The sequence below is a fragment of the Pinus tabuliformis genome, chromosome 1_1, assembly GCF_031772625.1.
Source record: "Pinus tabuliformis cultivar Carrire ecotype Pingquan chromosome 1_1, CPIR1, whole genome shotgun sequence".
NCBI lineage: Eukaryota > Viridiplantae > Streptophyta > Pinopsida > Pinales > Pinaceae > Pinus > Pinus tabuliformis.
In genome coordinates this window covers 269,719,993-269,746,376 of record NC_142297.1, presented here as the reverse complement: position 1 = coordinate 269,746,376, position 26,384 = coordinate 269,719,993, and the positions used below count along the sequence as shown (strand labels likewise).

At 38.0% G+C, this 26,384-nt stretch overlaps 1 pseudogene; it reads right to left on the bottom strand.

The window, feature by feature from the left end:
* The window catches only part of LOC149212582 (disease resistance protein Roq1-like), a 213,908-nt pseudogene that overhangs the window by 165,515 nt on the left and 22,009 nt on the right, over positions 1–26,384 (bottom strand).

Genomic DNA, 26,384 nt, shown 5'->3' with positions numbered 1-26,384 from the left:
TCTCATCCTCTTGTTTCCATAAGGAAAATTTACTTTCTGTAGCTCCAGAATTTACACCATCCCTCAAATTTATTTGTGCCAACATATCTCCATGAGTAGTTTTTCCTTCATCCTGAAAACCACATTCAACAATTAACGCGCATCGCTGGGCAAACAGGGCTGAAATGGTAGGGCTTAAGAACTTGGTCACGTTGGGAGCTAGAGGACCATGGGCGAAAAAGTGAAAAAGCGCCATCCTACGAAGGTGGGACCCACAACCTGGAAACCAACGATTTGATTGGGCCGCCCTTGAATGGTAAGCGGTTTTGGAGAAAACAGAGCAAGCACCCTCTGTGATCGACGCGTGGCAGCGGAGGAGAGAGAAAAACAGTTGCAATCGCGTGTTATCGGTCGAGCAAGTCAACCGCGCTCGACGTGCGAATGACGTTGGATCTGGAGGAGCCCAGATCGGACGGCTGAGATCGCGCTCGATAGACAGAGTGGAATTGACAGGGGATTAAGCCGCGATGTAAGAGGATTTGGAATTCGTTGACCGCCACGATGGAGAAAGGCAACGAATCAATGAGCGGGCTGGCATAGTTCCGATGGAGACACGTGGCTACTTCCTGAGCATTATGCTCACGCCGAACAGGGAATTCCAAGCACGCGGGCGACAAGTGAATCGACTTAGGAAGGAGAGGAAACGAACAGGCATGGAGGTCGAATGGCTAAAGCCAGGAACAGAGATAGAATGAAAAAACAGAGAGAAGAGGAACAGAAGAGAAAAAAAGACAGTGAATAGTGAACCCTGAGAGGAGGACTGAGCGCAAAGAGAAGTAAAGCCAAGCAAAGGTGACAGAGGGCCGAGCTGACCACAGGCATCATCGAGCACCAAAGAGCTTGAAAATTCAAGCCTTCCCATAGAGGAATCTGTTCGGATTGAGCATCACAGTTGGCTCTTTCCACTGTAGACTGAGGGTCACAAAGCTGGTAGGAAGAACAAGAGTCTATGTACTTTGAGTGGCTTGGGGAATCCAAGAACTACCCTGCCAAGCAAACAGGCTTCAGGAGAACTCATATTGAGTCCCTGTATTTTAATTTATCTGCTCAAAGACATAATAAAACAAGGCCACCACTGAAGCTGGACCGGAGATGTAGCCCTGGAGAATAAGGTGAACTCCTTATTAAAAATTGTTTGTGTCTTTGTGTTGCTTACTGTATTTCTCTGTTGTATCTCCATTTACTTTCTGTGTATTGGCAATCTCATCGATTCGTTGTTTCAATAACACAGAACACACACCAGCACATGAGTCCGTAATACCTTTTGTTGAATAAATCTTAACTGATGTCACCCATAGGGTGATTATCAGATCAAGTGGTATCAGAGCTCTAGGTTGTAAGGTTAGACAAGCTTGTGTTGGTTTAGCTGTGAATGCTCACTAGATCAAAGCTCAAATTAGGAGAAGGAGAATTGGTGGAAACTAATCCTAAAATTGGTAGATTCTATTCTCGAAAGACAATGTCAGAAGAAGGTTCTATAGGGCCAGACTCTCAATTCCTAGAAAGTTTCCTAGCTATAAAGTCCATGGTGGAAGAAATGTATAGGGACTATAGAAAGAATAAGGGTGAAGATTCATCAGGCTCTAAGCAAGATAAAGAAGAAGATGAATCTCATTCCCATGACCACTCCAAAGGAAAGGGGAAAGAAGAAAGCTTCCCTACACCTCCTAGTAGCCCTGTGCATAATAAGAAGGCATCTTTGATTAAGTTAGATTTTCAATTTGATTTGCCTATATATGATGGAGAGTTGAATGCTGAAAAGTTGGACAATTGGATAAGACAAATTGATGTGTATTGAAGAGTACAAAATATAGACTCAGACAAGAGTAAGATTCAGTTGGCAAGCCTTCGCCTAGGAGGCACTGCCTTGGTTTGGTGGGAAGACAGAACCCAAGCTGATATGAGGAAGCATGGTAAGACCATCTTTGTCTGGAATGACTTTGTTACTGCAATCAAAAAACAATTCTATCCATTGGCCTACATGCAACAAGCCATGATGAGTTGGCAAACTCTTTGGCAGTTGAAAGGGAAAAGTGTACAAGGGTATACTCAAGAGTTCAGAAAGAGAGCATTGATGTTGGGTATTTCATTAGACTCACCAGAAACTCTTTTGAAGTACATTGGTGGTCTACATAGCTACATGAGGCATACCATCCTCATGTTTAATACCACTAGTATAGATGAGGTATCTGTACAAGCTACTCATCTAGAAGCTAGAGGAAAGAATGTAAATCCAGAAGTTGGGGGATCATCCCAACCCACTGTAAGCAAGAGCAAGGAGAAAAGAAATCAAAAGTGGAAAGAAAGGAAGGATAACATTGCACAGAAAGGCAAAGCTTCATGCAGTCACTGTAAAAAGGAGGGGCATGATGATGAGCACTGTTGGATTCTGCATCCAGAGCTGAGACCTAAGAAGTCTGAGGGCAAGACAAAGAAGACTGCTGTAGCTATTCAAAAACATTTGGGGTCAGACTCGGGAGATGAAACAATCATTACAGCCACAGGTATAAAAGGTAAGAAATCTGAAGCATCTACTAGTAATTCTGCTCAATCTGTTATTGATCAGGAATATGAGAGAAAAAGGCGTGAGCTTTTCCATATTCGAGTTGTTTCCAAAAATCAAAAGATTGATACTTTGCTTGATAGTGGCTCACAAGTAAATTTGATTTCTGAAGCAATTGTAAAGAAATTGGGAATAACAACTACACCTCACCAGAAACCATACCCATTAGGATGGTTGAATGATAAAGCACAACTACAAGTGACTAGACAGTGCAAACTCAAGTTTTCATTTGGGTCAGCATTTGTAGATGAGGTTGAGTTAGATGTAATTCCTTTGGATATATGTGGAATTGTTTTAGGAAGTCCTTACTTGTATGATAAAAAGGCTATTTTCTATAGAGCTGAGAACAAGTATCTACTTGTTAAAGATGGAATCGAATACTTTGTAAGAGCTCATAAGCTCAAGAATAATTATATTCTCATAAACTCAGGACAGATGAAAAGAATGATAAATTCATCCAAACAGTTCTTACTAATGGTTGTAAAGGAAAAGAAAACTGATAAAACCAATGTATTTAAGGGCTGTAATTCTAATCAGCAAGCTGATATAGAAAATATTGTTTCAGAGTATGATGTCTTGTTTCAAGAACCTCAAGGTCTGCCACCCAAAAGAGGAATAGAACATGATATTATTTTGCAACAAGATGTTCCTTTGCCTAACATTGCGATGTACAGGTTATTTGCTTTAGAGAATGCTGAAATCAAGAAGCAGGTGCAGGAGTTGCTCGAGAAAGGGTTTATCAGGCCTAGCACATCACCATGTGGGTCACCAATCGTTTTGGTGAGAAAGAAAGATGGCTCGTGGAGAATGTGCATTGATTACCGAGAACTGAATAAAATAACGATCAAGAATTGTTATCCCCATCCTCGCATAGATGATCTTTTAGATCAATTGAAGGAAGCTGTTTATTTCACCAAGCTGGATTTGCATAGTGGATACCATCAGGTCAGAGCTGCAGAGCAAGATGCATGGAAGACTGCTTTCAAAACAAAGCAGGGATTGTATGAATGGCTGGTTATTCCTTTTGGATTGACCAATGCCCTTGCTACTTTCATGAGATTAATGAATTATGTACTCATACCTTTTCTTGATGATTTTGTTATTGTGTATCTGGATGATATTCTGATTTTTAGTAAAACGTGGGAAGAACATTTAAAGCATGTTAAGCAGACATTAGATGTTTTGAAAAGAGAAAAACTTCATGTTAAACTCTCCAAATGTGAATTTGGAAAAAACTATAAATTATTTGGGTCATATAGTAGGGGGAGGTGAACTGAAAATAGATCCCTCTAAAGTGGCAGTCATTGTAAACTGGCCTAAACCCAAATCTGCTACAGAAGTGAGAAGCTTCTTAGGAGCAGCACAGTATTGGAGGAAGTTCATTTCAAATTTTTCCTCAATTGTAGCTCCCTTACATGCTTTGACAGGATTGAACAAGGTGTTTCAGTGGGGAGGCAAACAACAGAAAGCCTTCAACACCTTGAAAGAAAAAATTAGTACAACACCCGTACTAGCACTGCCAGATATACAAAGACCATTTGAGATCCAAACTGATGCCAGTGACTATGCCATGGGAGCAGTGTTGACACAGCACGGTAAACCCATATGTTATTATTCTGAGACTTTTAATCCTGCAGTAGTTAACTATATTACATAAGATAAAGAATTGTATGCATTAGTTTAGAGTGTGAAAAAGTGGAAACATTACTTAATGGGCAAAGAAACAGTAATACATACTGATCATCAGCCACTTCAATACCTACACTCCCAAACTAAGTTGAAACAATCAAAACATTACAGATGGATGGGTTTTCTACAACAGTTTCATTTAGTCATCAAATATAAAAAGGGCATACATAACAAGGTTGCAGATATGTTATCTAGACCCATTATAAATGCATCTACCATACTTAAGCATAATTCTGTGCTACATGAAAGCTACATAGAACAATATGCTCAGGACATGGACTTTAAAGATGTATATGCAACTTTGAGTCAAGGAAAAAGAGTAGAAGAATTGGACTATCATGTGAAGGACCGACTCCTATACCATTGTGGGAAACTATGCATTCCACAAACTGAGAGAGCAAAGATAATTAGGGAAGCACACACTTCTCTGATATCAGGTCACTTCAGGGTAAGTAAACCAGTTGCACAGCTGTAGATATTCTACTATTGGCCAAGAATGAGTGAGACAGTTTCTAGATATGTAAAGGGGTGTGCCATGTGTGCTAAAAGCAAGCCTAGCAATAGAAAACTAGGCTTGTAAACTCCATTGCCAGTTCCTTCTCACCCTTGGGAGAGCATTTCCATGGATTTTGTTGGAGGACTGCCTAAATCTAGGAAAGGTCGTGATTATCTATATGTTTTTGTGGATAGGGTTAGCAAAATGTGTATTTTGATAACCTGTAGTAAACATATTACAGCTGAACAAACTGCAAAATTGTTCTTTGAACATATATCGGTTCATTTTGGATTACCCACTTCTATTGTATCTAATCGAGACACCTGGTTTGTGGGGAAGTTTTGGTCAAGTCTGTGGGAACTAATGGACACCAAATTGAAGAAAATCACAGCTTTTCATCCACAAACAAATGGACAGACAAAAGTAGTTAATAGGACAGTGATCCAGTTACTGAGAGGATATTGCAGCAAACACCCTAAGCTTTGGGATGAACACTTGTGTTATGTGCAGCATGCTTACAATAGAGCCAAACACTCTTCTACCCAGAGATCTCCTTTTGAGACCTACTTTGGTTTCATACCCAGGTCTCCCTTGGATTTTGTCTTTGGTAAAGATACCATGGTTGATGGACACAGTGATGTGGAAAAAGCAACTAGATTCATTGAACAGATCCAGGAGATCCACCAGGCAGTACAGGAACCGCTGGAAAAGAGCCAGGCCAAGTACAAGGCTAGGCATGATAAGCATCAGATGGAGCATAGTTTTCAAGTTGGAGAGCAAGTCTGGTTGTATATCAGCAAGGACAGGATGCAAGGTGAAGGTAAGAAGCTAAAACCTATCAGGTATGGACCTTCAGAATACTTGAGAAGATTGGTGAAAATGCTTTTCGCCTTGATCTTCCAGCTTACATGCACATCTACTCAGTCCTGAACGCAGATTGCTTGAGATTGTTTGAACCTTCAATGATTGAGGACCCTGAAGAGCAGAGTCAATTGCCTTCTGTTGATGACCTACTACCTGAATATCTTAATGAGTTGCAGGAAGATACAGTGCTGGATAGGAAGGTAAGGACAACGCGCAGTGGACAAGTGGAATACCTCAGAATTGGGCTTAAAGGTTCGAAGCCGAGCAGTGCGAAGTGGATTGAGATTGGACAAGTGAGACAACAGTTTCCTCACTTAGTCGATGCTTGAAGAAAAACCAACTTTTGGTGGTCCAAAATCTTTTCAGTTGGGAGGCCATGATCCAAATCGGATCCATAAACGACTGTCATAGAACCGTGATTAAAACAGGTCAAACAAATCCTTGAAGAATCCAAAACAGCAATCAAAAACACCCTAAACCAGTGGCCATGGCAGCCAGCGTGGAACGACGAGGACCTCGGTCAAAGCGCGCTGACCGAGGCCCATGGAGACTGCGCAGGAGGTCAATGTAGCCCCTGGGAGCCCTGGAATGGGAAAAGGAGCTGATTTTCGATGCCTAAAATTAGCTCCTTTTTCCATTCCGGGGCTCCTAGGGGCTACATCGACCTCCTACGCAGTCTCCATGGGCCTCGATCGGCGCGCTTTGACCGAGGTCCTCGTCGTTCCACGCCGGCTGCCATGGCCACTGGTTCAGGGTGTTTTCGATTGCTGTTTTGGATTCTTCAAGGATTTGTTCGACCTGTTTTAATCACGGTTCTATGACAGTCGTTTATGGATCCGATTTGGATAATCCAACTCCTAAATTATACAAGAAAATCACAACTTATACAAAAAATGGATTCATGAACCATTTCTGGTTTAGAACCATAAATCTCTCACCCTCTCCTAAAAACTCTCTTCGTTCCACTCATTTCTAAACAAATGCTAAATCAAGCTTTTAGTTTCCTCATTTTCTATTCAAACTACATAAATCTAATTGTCTGGCCTGATCTCCACACAGGGAGGATCAATCAGCCACTATGCCACTTTTTAATCATTTTGACAATAAATAAACACTCTCATACATTTTAAATAAATAAAATTAACTAAACTCTTGTCTTCCAATCCCTTGCTAGTCACAACATGTGATCATGCTATCACATTGTTGACTAGGCTTGGATGCTCCTGCATCAAAAGCATTGACCAAATTCTAATGATATGATTAATCTGAAAGACATTTATCTACATTATGGATCACAAAAGTCTTAGATCTAACAAGTGGATGTAATCAAAAAATCAAGTTGACTTCACCAAGTGGCAAGTATAATAAGTATTTTAATATGACATTTGTTTTTATTTTTTTAAGGGTTAAAACTAAAAATCAAATTTATTTGACCAAGTGCTAGGTATATTAAGTATTTTAATAAGACATTTTTTTTTGGTTTTTTAAATTTTGAAACTTTAATTTAAAATTTTTAATAATATATTAATTTGTTAAGTTGTTGTTTATTTGTTTTATGTTTTGGGAGATTTTGTAGCATATTTTCCAATTTAATTTGTCCAAATTTCGATAGGGATTTATTGGAATTACAAATTTGGGTTGTAAACTCTCCATAATCTGAGTGCCCCTAGTGGTTTTTGAATGTTTTTTTTGTTGTTTGTAAATTGTAACATTTTGTATTCATTATCAAAATAAAATATTACATCAATATCATTTCCAGATCCCTTAGGAATACAAACGAACCCATAAGACAAGTCTAGATCAATCTTAACTCTGGATCTATCAAGTGTCGAGAGAGATCAAATCTCTCGAGATGCAAACCTCTTTATTGAGTACAAAACTTGAGGAAAGGTTTTCAACTTGAGAGATTTGATCCCTCTCGACGCTTTATAGATCCAGAGTTAAGATGGATATAGACCGGTTTCAATCATGTGTTGCCAAGGAAAATCTATTGAAGATATGATTAATTTTACCAATAATATGTAAATACATCTAATATTAATATAATCATTTTGAATATGCTAAATATGTCTGAGATTAATTTGTTCATTTTAATTTTAAATTTTCGTAGTTACCTTAGCGTGTTGAGATGATAAATATTTTTAATAACTTTATTGATGAAAAATAATGAAATAATTTTTTTTAATAACTTTAATGATGCAAAATGACAAAATAAAACTTTAACTTCAAAGTGACAATGCAATAGTATTGTATGATAGAAAATGTGAATAACAAGAATGTAGTCAATTACAAATAGTCTTCATTGTGATCATTCTCAAACTATTTTCATCTACTATTCTTATTGTCACCCTTCTTAGTTTTGTCATCTTTTCATATGATTATATGAAAAGGATAGTTGAAATCGTAAACCATTTAAATATTTAGCTCGAGTTGTTGTAGTAAACATCATACCTTTTCTTTCTTTCTATCCAATATTAATAGGTTGAATTACTATAAAACAAAAGTCAATATACATTGTCAATAAAAAGAAAAATCTTACATTGAAATCAATGCACATTGTTAATCCAATCACTTTAAAATTAATGTACCATCATACATCCAATTACATCAAATCAGAAATCAACATCTACATTTAAATCAATGCATCTAATGAAAACAATCAAATAAGATTAGAAAACAACATCTACACTGAAATCAATGCATCTAATGCAAGAAAGCAAATAGGATCTTAAACCAACATCTACACTTAAATAAATGAATCTAGTGCAAGTAAGAAAATAGGATTAGAAACCAACATCTATACTGAAATCAATGCATCCAATGAAAGCAATCAAATAGGATTAGAAATCACCATCTACATTGAAATCAATGCGTTTAGTGCAAACAAGCAAATAGGATTAGAAACTGTCTACATTGAAATCAATGCATATAGTGTAAGCAATCAAATATAATTAGAAATCAACATCTACATTGAAACCAATGCATATAATGCAAGAAATCAAATAGGATTAGAAATCACCATCTACACTAAAATTGGTGCATTTAGTTTAAACAAACAAATATGATTAGAAATCATCTACATTGAAATCAATGCATCTAGTGCAAGCAATGAAATACCATTAGAAGTCAACATCTACACTAAAACTAATGCATCTAGTGCAAGAAATCAAATAGGATTAGAAATCACCATATACACTAAAATCAATTCATCCAGTGCAAGAAATATTCTTCCCTCTCTCCCCCCTCCATCTATATCTATATATCCCTCCATCTCTCCTCATTTTCCTCTCTATCTCACCCTGCCCCCCAAACATACATGCTTTCTCACTCCATATCTATGAATCTCTTTGTCCCTCTCTCCCTCTCTCTCTTCTTCTCTCTCTTTACCTTCCATCTATATCTCTATATCCCTTTGTCTCTCTATATCACCCCCAAAACATACACTCTCTTCATCCAATCTATCAATATACCCCTTCCTCCTCCTCTCCCTCTCCCACTCTCTCTCTTCCTCTTATCTCCCTCTCCCCTGCTTCTATCTCTCTTCCCTCATGTTGTCCTCTCTCCTTCTCTGTCCATCTTCCTTATCACTCCCTTTCTCTCTATCCACCTTTATCTCTCTATGTCTTTCTTCTTACCTCCCTCTCTCTCCCCCTCCAACTCCATCTCTCTTTCCCTCCCTCTCTCCACTCTCTCACGTCCTCTCTCTTGCTTCCTCTCTCTCTCTTCACCCTCAAACTATGTTACTATATCCCTCCCTCTCTTGTTCTCTCTCCTTCTCTCCCCCCTTATCTCCATCTCTCCTTCTTTGTCTATTTATCTCACCCCCAAACGTACAAACTCTCTCTCCATCTCTCCCTTGTCACTCCATCTCTCTCTCCACTTCTCACTCTCTATGTATTTCTTCTCCCCTCCCTCTCTCCCCCTCCAACTACATCTCTCTATCCCTCCCTCTCTCCTCCTCTCTCTCATCCTTCCTCTCTCTCCCTTTCTCTCCTACCTCCCTCTCTCTTCCCCCATCTCTCTCTCTCTGCCATCCAATCCTCTCTCTTCCCCCATCACTATCCTCCTCTATCTTGTCCTTCTTCTCTCTCCCTTTCTCTCCTACCTCCTTCTCTCTTCCCCTATTTCTCTCTCTCTCTCTCTCTCTCTCTCTCTCCAACTATGTTACTATATCCCTCCTCTCCTTCTTCCCCCCTTCTCTCCATCTCTCCTTTGTCTCTTTATCTAACCCCTAAACATACACACTCTCTATCCATTTTTCCCTTGACACTCCCTCTCCCTATCCACTTCTCACTCTTTATGTATTTCTTCTTCCCTCCCTCTGACTCCCCCTCCAACTCTATCTCTCTATCCCTCCCTCTCTCCTCCTCTCTCTCTCTCTCTCATCCTTCTCTTCTCTTCCTTTCTCTCCTACCCCCTCTCTCTTCCTCTCTCTCTCTCTCTCTCTCTCTCTCTCTCTCTCTCTCTCTCTCTCTCCCCTCCATATTTGTGTTTCCCTCTCCCTCATCTTACATAAGATATCTCAGTCTTAGACATAAGAAAATAGTAATACATTTTTTTTTAATAATGGAAAAGAGTAATGTTGGTCCCTAAATCTTTATCATACATTTATTTTTTATTTTATTTGTAAATTAGAACAACACTTGTATATCATTAAAAAAACAAGATTACAAACTTTTTCGTTTCAGATACCACTCACCATTACATATCATAAAAACAAAATAACTTAGAAAACCAAGTACCACAAAAAACATAGAGTGGAATGCTCAATCCAGATCAAGAAAGCAAAACACCACTAAGCCATTATTGACATAAACACATAAGTAGCAAAATGAAATCAAGCTCACAAAAAACATATCTTCTTTGATCACATAGTTTTGAACCATAGAGTTGAAGCAAACATATTAAACTGAAATCAACATAATAAAGCATAATATTCAGTTAACGAATGATGAACACACCATCAAGAGCATATATCGTCACTGTCAAAGACCATAACCCAAAGAACAACAGAACCTACAGTCCTCATGATTGAAGATGACATAATGCACATAGAACCATAACTAATAAGAAGGAAGACATAATCCACTAAGCAATTTAGAACCCATAGTAACCAACATGAACATAGAGCCAACCATCTATGCACAGAGCCATGTATAATAGCAATTAACCTCCAATTGTATTAAAAAACATAAGAGAGAGCCATAACCTCACCTCCCAAACTTAAAACCAACATAAGAACATGAACTCATCCATAACCGCATAGAGCCATCAACAGTATCATCAAATGCACAAACATGTTCAAAAAGTGTACCAAAGAAGCAACTCTCCACATTATAAACCAAAATTAATGGGCACATAACAAACTAACCCCAAAAAGGACATGAAATTCCACCATCTATAGTCATGATCAAAAGAGGATATTATAGTCTGTGCCTGAGCACTATAACCTGGAGGATCTATGAGGTCACCAAAAGCATAATTTCGCACAAGAAAGACCTCAACACGAGCCAAACGAGAATCCATATTGTCTAAGAAATTTTTTTGGTTATGAAGCATGTGTTTAATGTCCTCCAATCATATGCTATATCTTATAATTAATAATTTATTTATTTTAATGTGTAAACAAATATTTCAAAAACAATTACTTTTTAAATATATTTTATTGGTTAAAGATTATAAATTTCTGGGTTGGATTTTTTTTATAAAAATGATAATAAAAAATAAAATATTTGATTAATTTGTACATATCAATTTAGATTGTTAGAGAAGTGTGAATTATTTTTTTATGGAAGAAAACTAATTTTAGGAGTTGAAACACCTTCTCTTGCACACTTTTCCAAGCATGTTTCATTTGTGGAGGAATATTATTGCTTATAAATTTTTGGCTGGGGTCTTTTTGATCAAATGATATTAAAGTATCTTATTAATGTCTACTTATCATTTTGGATTGTTAGAAATGTGTGAAGTCCCTTTTATGGAAGGAAACCAACTTTAGGAGGTGAAACACCTTCCCTCACACACACATAATAGTTCTATTGAGGTAAATACCCTTCATTAAAAAAATGTTAAGTAAATTGTTGATTTTTTTTTAAATTTTATAGTGTTCAACTTCTAAAATAGGTTTGAACTCCATGGAAGTCTAATATAGTATTTTGTCCATGATTGTAAATCTCCATTGAAGGCTAAATATACCAATGTCTATTCAAGACCGACATGTCATTTGCATGACCAAAATCATGTCTCATGTACAACACACATCATAACATATTATCTCATATCATGTATGACACACAACATATCCTACATTCTCTTCTCATGTACAATGACCACCATAATATATGGTCATGTCTCATATATGATACACAACGTAGCATATAGGTCTCACACATGGCACAAACTGTAACTTATAGTTAAATATATCCTATGGTGTGCCTATGTGGTTGTCATTTACTAAGAAGAATCATACAAAGATGCATACATTTTGATATACTCATAAATTCCACACAACTCAAAGTTGAAATAAACTAGATTGAACACTAACCTCTATTAACGACAAGCAAATTAACTTTATACATACATTTTTGACATTTAAATAAATTTCAAAACATTGTTACTATGCTAAATAACTTGATTCCCCAAGGAGAATGCTTCATAATAATTTATCATGTGATGATTTTCCATTTCCATACTTTGATATTGTATCACGGCCACACATGCTCCACCTTAGCATTAGCAAATCTTATTTTGTCCTATATCACAATTTGTCTTAAGCTTTCCAACCAAGAGTTAATCCTCATGTAGTCGTCAAAACTCATTGTAATGCAAACTCAAATTCATGGGTTACTAATGGTAGGACTAATTTCCCCAATTTAAGGAAGGAGCTAGCTCATCCAATCCTATTTGGGCTTTACTTTACCCCATTTTTCAATGATCCCATGACTTAAATTTTGCATAAACTCCCTAAAGTGGATCTCAACAAATTTGATAGTTCTTACCCCATTAGTCGAGTCACTCAAATGGAACATTAGTTTTCCTTACATGGCATCTCAAATGACTTAATCAAACTTCATTTTGGTGTCTTACATTTATACCCGAAACATTGGAAAGGTTGGACATAATATAGGGTCCATTTTTTTTAATAGTAGAACATTATTTTCAAAGTCACTCTAAAGCTTCCGAATACATGCAGGAGTGTGCTGGGACAGATTCAGAAGGTTGTCAGTTGGGCGCAAAATATGAAGCCAACAGTCTGGGGTTCTTTCTCAGCTGAAAATAAATAGCTTGTTGCAGGGCATTAATGGAGCGAGGTTGTATGTGTCCACCGTTTTGATTTTGGCCTTCGCAAAATCAGACAATGAGCATATACAACTGCCACTCAATTAATGCCTATAGCATGCTGAATATTTGTTGCCTTATTTCTTCGCCAAGTCTCTGGCCAGATCCCTGAGGTGGTCGTGCATTCTTATTATACCTCCCGCTGGAAGGATATAACGTATTCAGTTTTTCATTGACTTAAAAAAATAAAATCTATCCAAAGCTTAACATTATGAAATTAAACTTATTATTTTTAAATAAAATTTATTTCTATTTATCTCAAATATGATTGGTTGAAATGTCTCCCCTCTTATTGTGTAATGATAACAATAATTGACTTTTGTATACTCTATTATTAATTACTATGTATTATATCACTAATTACTATGTACAATAAATATAAATAATTTGAAAAATAACATTATATATTAATTACTATGTACCATAAACAAATGGTTTGTAATTAAATTTAAAAATTCCATTTTCTCATTGTTGTAAAGCATTGAATAGACAATTTTTATAGGTTTATTTTTTAATTCACAAAAAAAAATATATATATAAATTTGAAAAAGATATGTAAAAATAACATGTGTACAATTTGTACAACTCTCATCATATCAATTTATACTCTAATGACATGACATGTGTACTATAATATGAACATTATAAAAAAAATTGCCATCGTTCAATTTTAAATAAATAATTATTAACTTTTTATCATTCTCTTCGCCAACAATTATATATATATATATATATATATATATATATATATATAACCTTTATCTACCAGAAAAATGTTTAATTATATTAAAAAAATTAATAAAAAAAGGCTAAACAAATATTTATATAGCTCATTTTATAATCTTATTATTGTTTGGAGTACATTAAACACATCATGACATTAAAATATTTTATTAAACTAAGCTGATGGAATGCTAGCTATGTGGCCTTGTTAAATTATGGTCATCTACCTCTATGAGACATCTGTTTTCTAGATTCCTAAAATCTAGCTCTCCTTCCCAATCAAATATGTCCCATATTCTTATTATTGTATCCTTGTCCTTTCCTATAAAGAAACAAGCAATGTATATTCCTATAAAGAAACAAGCAATGTCTAAGAATATGCTCTTCTCTGGTTGGTCCAAACCATCATAGCTAATCTTGAGCCTACTTTGGATATTAGTGGGAAGTACTTTAGAGATTTTGCGCAGTTCAACCTCCCAATATTTCAAATGTTTCTCACCATGCAATACAACAATCCATCGCAGGTTTTCAAAAAAAAAATAACTACTTTCTCAAAGCCTACATCTGGACGAGATTGGTGAAAGACGTGCCAATAGAAGATATGTTTGGACTATTTCGGATCCAGTCCTGTGAGCTTGTATATGAACGACTCTACAATTCCCCATCTTATAAGAACATCCTTGTTATGAGAGGTACCTAAAATCAGGCTACCAGAAGGAAGGAAATTCGTTGCTGGTGAAAGTAATGCATTCAACTATTGAATATGGTCTACATAGTCTAAAATGATGATAGCTTTAGAAGCTGCAAGATACCTTCCCAACATCTCGATTCCTTCATTGTTGCTGGCTATTTTCCCATTCCATTGAGTCCACTCCTTAAGAAGCTGACTCTACAAGGAAATTAAAGGTTTGTCTCTAGCATAAAATAAAAAACAAGATCTATTATAATGTGATCTCTGACGGTTAAAAATTTCTTTTGCAAGGGTTGTTTTCTGATAAAAATGACAATGTTTGTATTAATCAAAATAAAACCCACTGGTCAGCTCTATGAAAGAGAGTCTGAACCAGGAGAGTATGGCTCTGCAGAATGCTCTACATTGTTCATCACCATTACACATTAAATAGAATACAAAGTTTTAGGGAAGTTAGAATAACATCCTAAGAAATAGAAACTAATTCCTATCATGAGGCTACATGAACCAAATCTACCTATTCTAGGATATTCTCCATTATCTTCAACACTCCCCCTTAATGGAGAATGGGTTCACATATATGCCTAACATCTCCCTAAACATTTGAAACTTAACCTTTCCAAGGGGCTTAGTGAAAATGTCTGCTGATGAATTTCTTTATATTGCACTTTCTCCCTTACAAAATGGAATTGAGTATCAATATGCTTTGTGTTTTTGTGAAAAACCGGATTGTTGGCCAACTTGATTGAACTTTGATTGTTGCATCTGATTGTTGTTGCAACTGTTTGTTCTTCCCCAACATCCTAGAGAAGTCTCCGCGACCAAACCGCCTCGCAGGTTGCTACACATATGGCTTGATACTCTGCTGCTGCTGAGGACAAGGAGACTGTGTTCTACTTCTTGCTGCTCCAAGTGATCACCCTGGATCCAAGACTGAATGCATAACTTGTTATAGATCTGTGATCATCTACATTTCCTGCCCAATCTGAATCTGCAAATCCTGCCAGTCTAACATCAGAAGAGTCAGTGTAAATAATTCCATAATCTAAAGTACCTTGTAGATACCTCCAAACATTCCTCGCTGCATTCCAATGGCTTTTGAGTGGCTTAGACATAAATTAGCTTAACACGTTGATGGCATAAGCCAAATCAGGTCTAGTGGTGGTTAGATAGATCAGACTCCCAACCAGCGGTCTGTAAAGTGTTGTATCCACCGCTTTTGAGCCATCCTCACACTACAATTTGATATTCTGCTGTAATGGTACCAGTGCAGACTTACACTGATCCATTATAAACTTCTCTAACAGGCATTTGACATACTTTGCTTGAGATAGAAATGTTTGACCTGAATCTCTACAAATCTCGAGACCTAAACAGTATCTGAGTTCACTGAGATGCTTCATCTCAAACATCTGTGACATCTGTTGCTTGATTTCATCAATTAGATATATAGCATCACCTGTAATTATCAAATCATCTACATATAATGAAATCAGCAATACACACCCTTGTTCATCTTTCATGGTGTAAAGATTAGGGTCATTCTTGCTTCTATTATAGCCAGCTTGTAGAAAAAATGAATCAATTTTCTCATACCATGACCTGGGAGTTTGTTTTAGTCCATAAAGTGCTTTCTTCAACCTACAGACTAAATGTTATTTTCCCTTCTAGACAAACCCTTCCGATTGCTCTAAATAAACCTCTTCTTTTAGTTCTCCATTCAAAAATGCAAACTTTACATCTAGTTGGTGCATCATCCAATGTTTCTTAGTAGCTAAAGCAATTAACATTATGATGGTATTCAATTTAGCTACAGGGGCAAAGGTTTCTTCATAATCTATCCCTTCTTTTTATGTATACCCCTTTGCAACCAACCTAGTTTTCAGTGTTTCTAGAGTTCCATCTGCATTAATTTTTGGTTTATATAAACATTTGCAACCTATGACCTGTTTTCCTCTAGGGAGTTATACCAATTCCCAAGTGTTATTTCTAATTATTGAATCATATTCCTGTTCCATGGCTATTTTCCATTCATTACTTTTATTTGCTTCTTTATAACTAGATGGTTCAACAACATTCATCATACTAGTTATAAATGAATTTTCCCTATATCTTGCAGGAATTTGAGCTTTCCTACCTGATCTCCTGAGTGGTGGGGTGGTGGTTTCAAACCTTATTTCTTCCTGCTGCTGCTGTTGTTGTTGTTGTTGCTGTTGTTGATGTTGCTGATGTTGCTGTTGATGTTGTTATTGTTGTTGTTGTTGTAGTTGCTGTTGTTGTTGTTGTTCATCCTCTACCTTTGTTTGTTGCTCATCCTGATTGATCTCTGCATTCTCTTCTTCAAAGTATGGAATGTCCCATCCATCATAGTGCTCATCAGTTTCTTCACCACCCTGCTCATGGAATTTAATATCTCTACTAACAAAGATCTTGTGAGTAGAGGGATTAAATAATCTGTATGCTTTATATGATGAAAAATACCCTATAAAAGTACATCTGATGGCTTTTGAGTCTAATTTTCTTCTATCTTCCTTTGGTATGTGGGAAAATGCTTTACACCCAAATATTCTTAAGTGTTTTACTACGGGCTTATATCCATATAAAGCTTCAAAAGGAGTTTTAAACTCAAGACTTCTTGTAGGACTCCTATTTTTTAAATAAACCGCAGTATTCACCACTTCAGCCCAAAAACCATTTGAAAGATTCTTACCTTTCAACATACTTCTCACACATTCCACTAGAGTTCTGTTCTTCCTTTCTGTTACTCCATTCTACTATGGAATATGGGGTACTATGAAGTACTGCAAAATTCCATGATCTTTACAATATCTGATAAGCTCTTCTTTCATGTATTCTCCCCCTTGATCAGAACAGAGAATTTTTATATGTTTCCCTGTTTGTCTTTCAATCATATTTTTAAACTTCTTAAAGTATTCGAATGTATGACTCTCCTTACTTAAGAAATACACCCAAGAAAACTTCATACAGTGATCAATAAACAAATAGAAATACACTGCACCTCCTAATGATTTTGTTTGCATGGGACCACAAAGGTCTGTGTACACTAACTCCAGTATATCCCTCTGTTTCTTTTCTACTCTAACAGGGAATTATTCTCTATGCATTTTTCCTAAAGTACAAGCATCGCAATCATTATGTACTTGCTTTAGCATAGGAAGATCTCTTACCATTTCTTTCCTCTGTAGTAACAACAAATCATTGTAATTGATGTGGCCGAATCTCTGGTGCCAAAGCTCTTTTATAGTCAGGCTCTCCGCTGTTAATGCTCGAACCAGTGCAGGTCTCACATCCAACTTGTACAGTCCTCCTATTCAGATTCCTATAACAATTGTCTTCATACCATCTAGTAGATCCTTAATGTAACAGTTAGATTTAAAGAATTCAACTTTCAAATCTTGATCTGTAATCATTGATACAGAAATCAAGTTCTTTGTTATTCCAGGCACAAACATTACATTATAAATTTGTTTGATATTACCATCAGGTAGAATAACAGAAACTTTCCCACATCCTTTGATTTGATGGCTTTTGTCATCTCCTAGGTAAATCTGTGCGCCTTCATTGATCTCTTTAAAATCCTCCAACCAGTGCTTGTTCCCTGTCATGTGTGTTGATGCTCCTGAATCTACATACCAAATGTTTGCATCAACATTTTCATCATGATTTGCTATGAACAACCTCAAATTATGCACCTGATCACTGTTCGCAAGATGACTTGCATGTCTCTTTGACTTCTACTATTCTTCATGATACTTCTTTTTCCTACATTCCCTGGCAATATGACCCAATTTTCTGCAATAAAAACATATTGTTTCAGAGTAGTTTTTATTTGGATGCATACCTTGAGTCATATTTGGCCGTTTATGTGAACTTGCTTCGTTTTTTTGTTTTGGACCTCTTTTCCCTTTCTAGAAGTTTTTCCTCGCCACCAATGCAAGATCGACACTCTGGGGCTTTAGAGTCGATCTCCTCTCTTCTTCCTGCATCAATATACCTATTAGCTCTTCAAAATGTGGGATATTCTCTCTGGAATTGATCCCAGTGATGAACATCTGATAATCATCAGTGACACCATTAATTGTAATGGTCACAAGATCTGTATCGTCCATTGTATGACCAATATCTAATAATTTGGTTTTCAGATCCTTGATCCTTGCTACAAATGAAGCAATCATTTCATTCTCCTCCATCTTCATGGACAAAATCTTACTCTTGAGAAACAAAAGACGATTTGAATTTCTGATCTCGTATAATTCCTTCAAAATTCCCCAAATCTCATTAGCTGACTTACCTTCTCTGATGTGCGGTATAATACAGTCTTTCACTAACATCTTTAACATTGTCCTTGCTCTGCTTTCTTGTTTCTCCCAATCTGGGACTATTGCAGATCCAATCGCAGGCTTCGGCTCATCCCCATTCACAATTTGCCAAGCACTCTGCGCTTCTAGCAGAGTCTGCATCTTAAACTTCCAATTTGCATAATTGGAACCATCGAGCTTGTTATGCTCGTTCATGCATGCTTCAAATATGTTGTTATTCATCTTGGCAATTTAGAAAAAAAAAACAAAAAAAAAATTGACAGGTAAACGATGTTAAATTTACCCCAAATCTGTGACAGAGACATATCACTATTGTTTGATCTCGCAACACACGCGCAGATCTTTTGGCTTCCTTCTTAGCCTCTAGACAACCTCCTGTTGTCAGCTACAGCCTTGTTCTTGGCTTCCCCACTCAACTTCTATGGCATCTACAACCTTGTTCGTGGCTCCCTTTTCAATTTCTTTGACTTACACGATCGTCGCTGATATTTGCCAAATATCCGAGACCATCGCTGATATTTGCCAAATATCTGAGACCGTCGCTGAAATACACAAATTTTCTGAGACTAGTCACCGAAATAAGCCCAATTTCAAAGGCCGTCGTAGTTTTTCAGCGATTTTCAGAGACCGTTGCTATTGTACACCTGAAAAGTGCGATGATTGGAAAAGAAAAAATTCCGGAAGTGTGATAGTGATCGTCGTGGCTATACACTCAAAACCTGCGATGATTTTGGTTCAAAGAACCACCCACCAGCCAGCGTACAGGTTCCTTAGCCCTAATGCTCTGATACCATGATAAAAATGGCAATGTTTGTATTAATGAAAATAAAACCCACTGGTCAGCTCTACGAAAGAGAGTTTGAACCAAGAGAGTCTGGCTCTGCAAAATGCTCTACATTGTTCATCACCATTACACATTAAATAGAATACATGGTTTTAGGGAAGTTAGAACAACATCCTAAGAAATAAAAACTAATTCCTATCCTGAGGCTACGTGAACCAAATCTACCTGTTCTAGGATATTTTCTATTATCTTCAACATTTTCCCGACCCCACCAAGTCCCACAATTCCTATTACTCTAGTTTGGTCACTTTGTAGTTTTAAACACAATTCCCTTTCAAAATATTCTATTTTCTGCCCCAAGACGATTGGATATTTGGACACATGGAGCTTTCTTGGAACTTTTTTCAACACTCCTTCCATGATGTTTTCGAGGAGCTGTTGCTCGTCACTGAACAAGATTAAGAGTATAATTAATAGTCATAAATGCATACATAGAATGCAATAAATGTATCAATCCAATAAATTAAAGACCATATTATTAGGAAGAGTAGGAGGCCTAACCCATTATACTTCTCAAGTTCAAAACCGCTTATATCAGTAGCATGATAAAGAACCTGCCTCCCTTTTCTAATGGTGTCGGACTTGTATCGTGGATTTTTATCTTGATGATGGTCAAGCATTTTCTTCTCTTAGAGCATGTGCAGAGCTCAATCATACAGTCCATTACTCCACCTAAGATCAGATGGCTTGACACTGTAGAAGACAGGAATGATAGGTGCTCTTGAGTCGAACATCAACATGAGTTCTTTCAAACACCACACTGATTCTGCATATCGGGGAGAGAAAATAGCTATGTGCATAGAGGTCGTTCGAATAATGCCTTCAATTCGATTTGAGAAGTTAAGCCATCTCCCTCTTGAAATTGTTCAATGTCCAAAAATGCTCTAAGACTATGTTTGCAAAGGCGATTGTAGAGATCAGTGGCAAAGGGTTTTGTGGAATCAGGACTGCGATGATTAATAAAAATATCATACACATTGTAGTTTTTGTTTTCATAGGAGGCAGATGCAGAGGTGGATGAGGATGTTGTACTATCATAGATTGAAATTACAAGATGGTCTGGTTGTTCTCACGACAACTGCAAAAATGATTACCAGAAGATGACCCAAGATTCAACACTTACCCCTATGAGCTCTTCAATTTTCCTATTCTCCTGTAAGACAATGTCTCAGATTGTCTAGACTCTCTACTTCAACATCATAAGATCTGTCTTGAAATGCATGATATATGCATGATATTTTCCTGAATGTCCTCTATTGGAAATTTTGGCGCCCTTCTAAATGCTTATGTATTTGTTTGCACCAGATACTCAACTGTCATAGCTCTAACTTGAACCTTTGACCAACTCTCTAGAAATAGCTCATCCTGCATACTATATTTGTCATGTTTCCCCTCATGATCATGCTCATCATGTTGGTTTATTAACACTGGCTACTCACTTGAATCTCCTTGAAAGTATTCTTTTTGGCCTTTTCCTCATGTGGGGACAATATGTTGTTCACCCTCTCTGGTTGTCAAAAATGGATGTACTAGTGGACTGTTATCTACACTTAATTTCTCATACTCTTCATGGACATCCTCTTGGATATCTATGGACTCAACTGTACAGGAGTCTGCCACATCGTTACGAGGAATTACCTCTTTCCTTTCCCCATGTACTTTGTCAAGCTCATTGATTATCATTGGCTTTTCATGCAAGTCTCTTTGAAAAACATTGTGTTGTTGCTCACCATATGTACTTAATTGCTCAGATCCTTCATGGGTGCTCTCTTGAAAACCGATGAACCCAACTATTGATGAATCCCCATGATCTAAAGAAGTCTCCAACTGTTTTTCCCTTGTTGCCTCCTTACCTCTTGGACATGAATGGTTAAGTGCCCAAGGTCCCTTATAGAGAAACCATAGTCCTCTCCCTTTTAGTTCATTCTTGTTGCAGTTTTTACTACCTGTTAACACCCAGGTTGTTCCCTATGACTCCCAAGGGAATACGGCCGGGGTAACCACTAACCAATCTTTGGATCACTGTTTCTAGCCAAACTGTGATCAGAGAGGGCTCTCTCTTTATGATTTGTAACTGTTTATGATAGGGTTTTAGGCTAGCTATTATGCACAGGTTTTGTTTATGTTTTGGTTGAAGAGTTTCTTTTAGGTCTTATGATGTAATATTCAAAGAGTCAAATATCATTGGGCAATGGAGTCTATGGCTGTATAGGTGTCTAGAAACATTGAGGTGAACTGGTGAAACTTACAGGGCCATTTGGATACTTCATGCAACAAAATTTTTGTTTTATAACACGAACAGGTGAAAAAACCAGTGAAAGCAATTAAGAATTTTCACTAAAGTATTCGAGTATTTCCACCAAACTAGGTATGAGAAACAGGTAGATGCCTCAGGAGCAAAACTTGAATCCCTGGGGATGTCTATCACTGTAAAAGATATAGTTTTAAAGTGCAGCAATTAAGAATTACACTTCATTCACTGTATCTGAAGAAAACATGGATAATAGCTTAGTTTGAGTTCAGGGTAATCATAGATTAAATCCTGGAACCATTCTTCTACTTTGCTATTAAGTGTAAAACATTCAAACAACAAAAGAGAACAAAAGACTCGAAAACATGTAATACAGAGATTTAAGAAAACTTATTGTTTTATGAAACACTCTGGAATCCTGCAACATTCACCATTCATCGCAACGCATCAAATACACCAAGCTTTGGAAATTCCATTCTCCCTTTGTATTACTTCTCTGAGAATCTTACAGCAAGTGAGACTTCCAAAAGGAAAATAACAACAACCCCTTAAGCTTCTGTGAGGGGTGAATATATACTTGCGATTTTTACAAAAATATCTGAGTTCTGAGTTATCTCAGACTTAATATTCTCACCAACTTTTGAGATATTATTATCCGAAATTTATTGCAGCATTGAATACAAAATAAAGGCATCTTAATGTTCTGTCAGAAGATATTTTGGCCTTTGGGATCTGCTGAGTCGGTTGAGATACTTTGATTAAATGCTGGGGAACCCGACTTTATGGCTTGTACGCTGTATTCTGGGTTTGTCACCTGTGATTGTGACTGCTGCTGTGGTGAGTAAATAGCTCTGCTGAGTTGGCTCAGCATCTGTCTCTTCCTTGTAGACTTTATCTATCAAAATTCTGCCTGTGCATGACTGCCCATAAACTGGAGAAAAAACCAACCCTACGGGTTCGGGCCTGATAAGATTACCTGTGTCAAATTCCTCCATACTTCCTGTGTGGGCAATTGATGATTTATGATTGCCCCCATAGTCTCATCTGCTTCTGTATACTTAAAGAAATTTGGTGGTGTATCAAACAGGTGATCAATTTCATTCATGATAAAAAACAAGTTATCCACCCTATCATACAAATTCTGCCCTGATGCTGGCCCTGTTTCTGCTGAGGTACTGGGCTGTTTTGTTATTTGTGCTGCAGCCTGCGCATCAACCCTTTTGATGTAATTTTCCAGAGTAAGCAGCCTTCCTACACTGCTTAATATGCTGGGGAGGCCTCTGTTTTGTAATGCCACAAATCTGTCCAGGAATTTGTTGATCTCGGTCTGCATATCCTGTGTTCTCCTCTCCAGCGTTCCAATTAGGCTTCTTAGTGTCAAGATTCTTTTAACTACTGAAATTGTTTCAGTCCTGTTAGTAATTCCCATGGTGGCTAGTTGAGAGCTGGTTTTGTTATTCAAAATATTGATCATTCTGCTGGCAGCATCTGGCATGTGGCCAAGGCTTGCTCTTGCTCTCTGTACCTCCCTGTTTGCCTTCGTGATGAGTGCTATTTGCTCATCCATAGTCTCAATATACTGCCACTGATTGGTGATGGATCGACCAATGTTGCCCCAGAGGACTGCTTTTAGTTCTGCTGTTACCTTTTCTAGTGCAAGCTCTTTTTCTAGTTCAGCTATTCTCTTTTTTAGAGCTTTTATCTCTCTCTCCTTTGCTGCCTCATTCTGCTTGCTTTTGTCAAATTTTTCATTCACCTTGGTCAAAGACCTTTTGACTTCATCAAGCTCTTTCATTTGGGATTCAAGAACTTGGATCTCAGCTTGCAGCTTCTGCATATCCAGAGTAGGAGTTGGCTCTGTTGTTGGTGTAGTTGTTGCTGTGGATGGTACTGTAGGCCCTGCCTGTTGAGGAGGAGGAGTAGTCGTTGGCTGGACTTCCTCAAGGTTGATTATCACCAGAGGAGGCTGGGAGGGTTGGCCCTCTTCTTTTTGTTTCAATGCTGTTTGTAATGCTGCCTTCGCAGCTTCTGATTGTCCTAGCTGGTCTTGAGTCCGAACCAGCTCCTTGTACAGGGATATCAGTAGGTCTGTAGCATCCTTTTCCTGCCTTTGCTGGGCAACTTCATCTGTTTGAGGATGGATGGTAGCTGGAAGCTTGATTTTCTTTCTTAAGGCCGCCAAGTCTGCATCCCTTAGCTTCAAGAGTTCTTGGATACCCTTAACATCTTTAGGATCATGTCCTATTTCTATAATTACCTCTTCCAAGGACTTGATCCTGTTGTCCTTGGCTTGTGATGATGCTCTCTCCAATTCTAGCTGAGATGCTGTGTTATCAAGGCTGCTTTTCAATTTGTAGTTCTCCAACGTTTCATCTGCCAAGGAGGCATACACCATTTCACCAGTTTGTTTATGTAATTCAATCTTATCCATAGGGTGTATGTCTTTGGCCAGAACCTCCATGTTGGTTCTTAGGTAATCCGAGGTAGATTGAGGATGCAGCGTTGTGGGCATGAAGTGACTCATGATCATCTTGCCTTCACTTACATCAAAGGCAGACATGAGTCTTTGCTGATTGGTAGGAGCCAGGTTCAGCAAATGATTGTACAGTTGTACTTTAATAGGATCACTCCTCCTCTTAATGTCAATAAATTGTTGTTTGATGCTTGACTGTCCTTCTCTATGCTGGCTGGAGGAGCTGACCTCTCCTCCCACGGCTCTATCATGTTCATGCTGAAATGAACTGGCTGAAACTTCTCCACTGGGTGGGCCCATGCCCATTGCTTGCCTCACTGCTATGTCATCCTCTTGAGAGTCATTTAGTCTTTGTCTTTTCTCTCCCCGATTGATGGATGAAGTCAGGGGAGTCTCTCTATCCCTTTTCCTGGTTAAGTCCTCCTTTTGTGGGGTTTGGAGGACTGAGGTATCAACAGTAGTTTCTGCCCTAGGAGGCACTATTGTCTGAGCCTGTTGCTCAGTGGAGCTTGGAGCATTAATCACTTTTTCTTGCTGCAAGGGCTGCTGTTCACTAAATTGTTCCTCTTCCTGTTGCTGCCCGAGTTCCTGCTGCTCCATCTCTTCTTGCTGCTGTAGCAATGTATCCACTTGTTCTTCTGTCAATGGAGGTGGGTGTTCCACCTGCTTCCCTTTATCCTTGCTTGCTGTCTGTGGTGCTTTCTCGGCAGTTTGCTGCTGTGCTGTTGATGATGTAGCAGCTGCTCCAAGTTGCTTTTTGTAGGAGAGGGGCACCTGTCCACAAGTTTCCAAGTCAGCTTCCTTTTGCATATTTCTAGCCTCTCTCTCAAGTAACTCTTCATTAGTAATTTCCTCCTCTAGGCTACCCTCTTCCCAATTTGATGCATTGGCATACTGTTCAATCTCGGGTTGTCTCTTGTGTGCATAGCTACCCAATTTGTATCTAATCCTCCTGAGGGAGATAGAATGATTGGGGTCATAGGGTATCCATTCAAAGCTGGTTTGCAGTCTGAGGCCCTCCAGGATACTGTCTGCCTCCTTCCACCCTTCCTCTTTTCTGTTATATAGGAAAGAACCCAGCTGGCTCCTCACCTTTAGCTGTGACTTCTTGTTCTTGCTCTGGAAATGCAGGTAGTCTGAGTTCCCAAACTGTCTGAAATATTCCAAGGCAAAAAGCCTCATGGGGACATACCTTGGCAACCTAAAAGGGGTCAACTCACAGCCATATATCCTGATGACTGTGTGGTTTTGGTAGAAGTACCAATTACCAATGCTGTAGGACTTATTCAAATGGAGAATTCTTCTCATGTCATCAGTTAGTCTAGGAGGAGGAGTACCATGCAATACTGTCATGACTGGATAAATGAATAAGTCAATAAACTCAGTGTATGTGTAAGGTGATACAGAGGTATGATGAAAAACAGAAGTCCAGAACACAACTGATCTTGGATTTCCCTGGGCATTGAGTTGCTTCAAAGGAAAAGAGAAGGTGGCTGGCTGATAGAACAAGAATAGATGGTATATATATGAAGTATACCTGAATAGTCTTTCCCTGTTCAAGTTCATAAACTGCTCATGGATTTTATCTGCAATATAGGTTGCATAGTCATAATGTACAGCTGGGGGCTTACCAGGAGAGAATATAGACAGCATTGCCATTAGGCTATCATCCACATCCTCCATCCCCCTGAATCCTAGGACATAACTGATTAAATCCACTAACATCCTGCCCAAATCATTCAAGTAGTGATACCCAATAGGAGGAGTTCTGACTGATTCAGAGCCTAGCCTGACAAACAATTGATTGATTTTGATGATCTGGTCACTTGACAGCTTGCTCCCTTTGTTTATCAAATTCTGCATATAGAGGGGGGTCAATTGCTTGGCAGTATGGAAGTGCAGCATTTCATTTATGCTCTCTGGGGTAATCTGGAAAAGGACTGAGCCTGTGGGGCTGATGACAGCTCTTTGGTTTGGGTCATAGCATTCCTGGCAGCTGTAGATCAGTTCTGGCATAGGATTTACTTGGGGAAGGTTGTAGATGGGCAAATTTGAGTCCCAAATTCCCAAGAT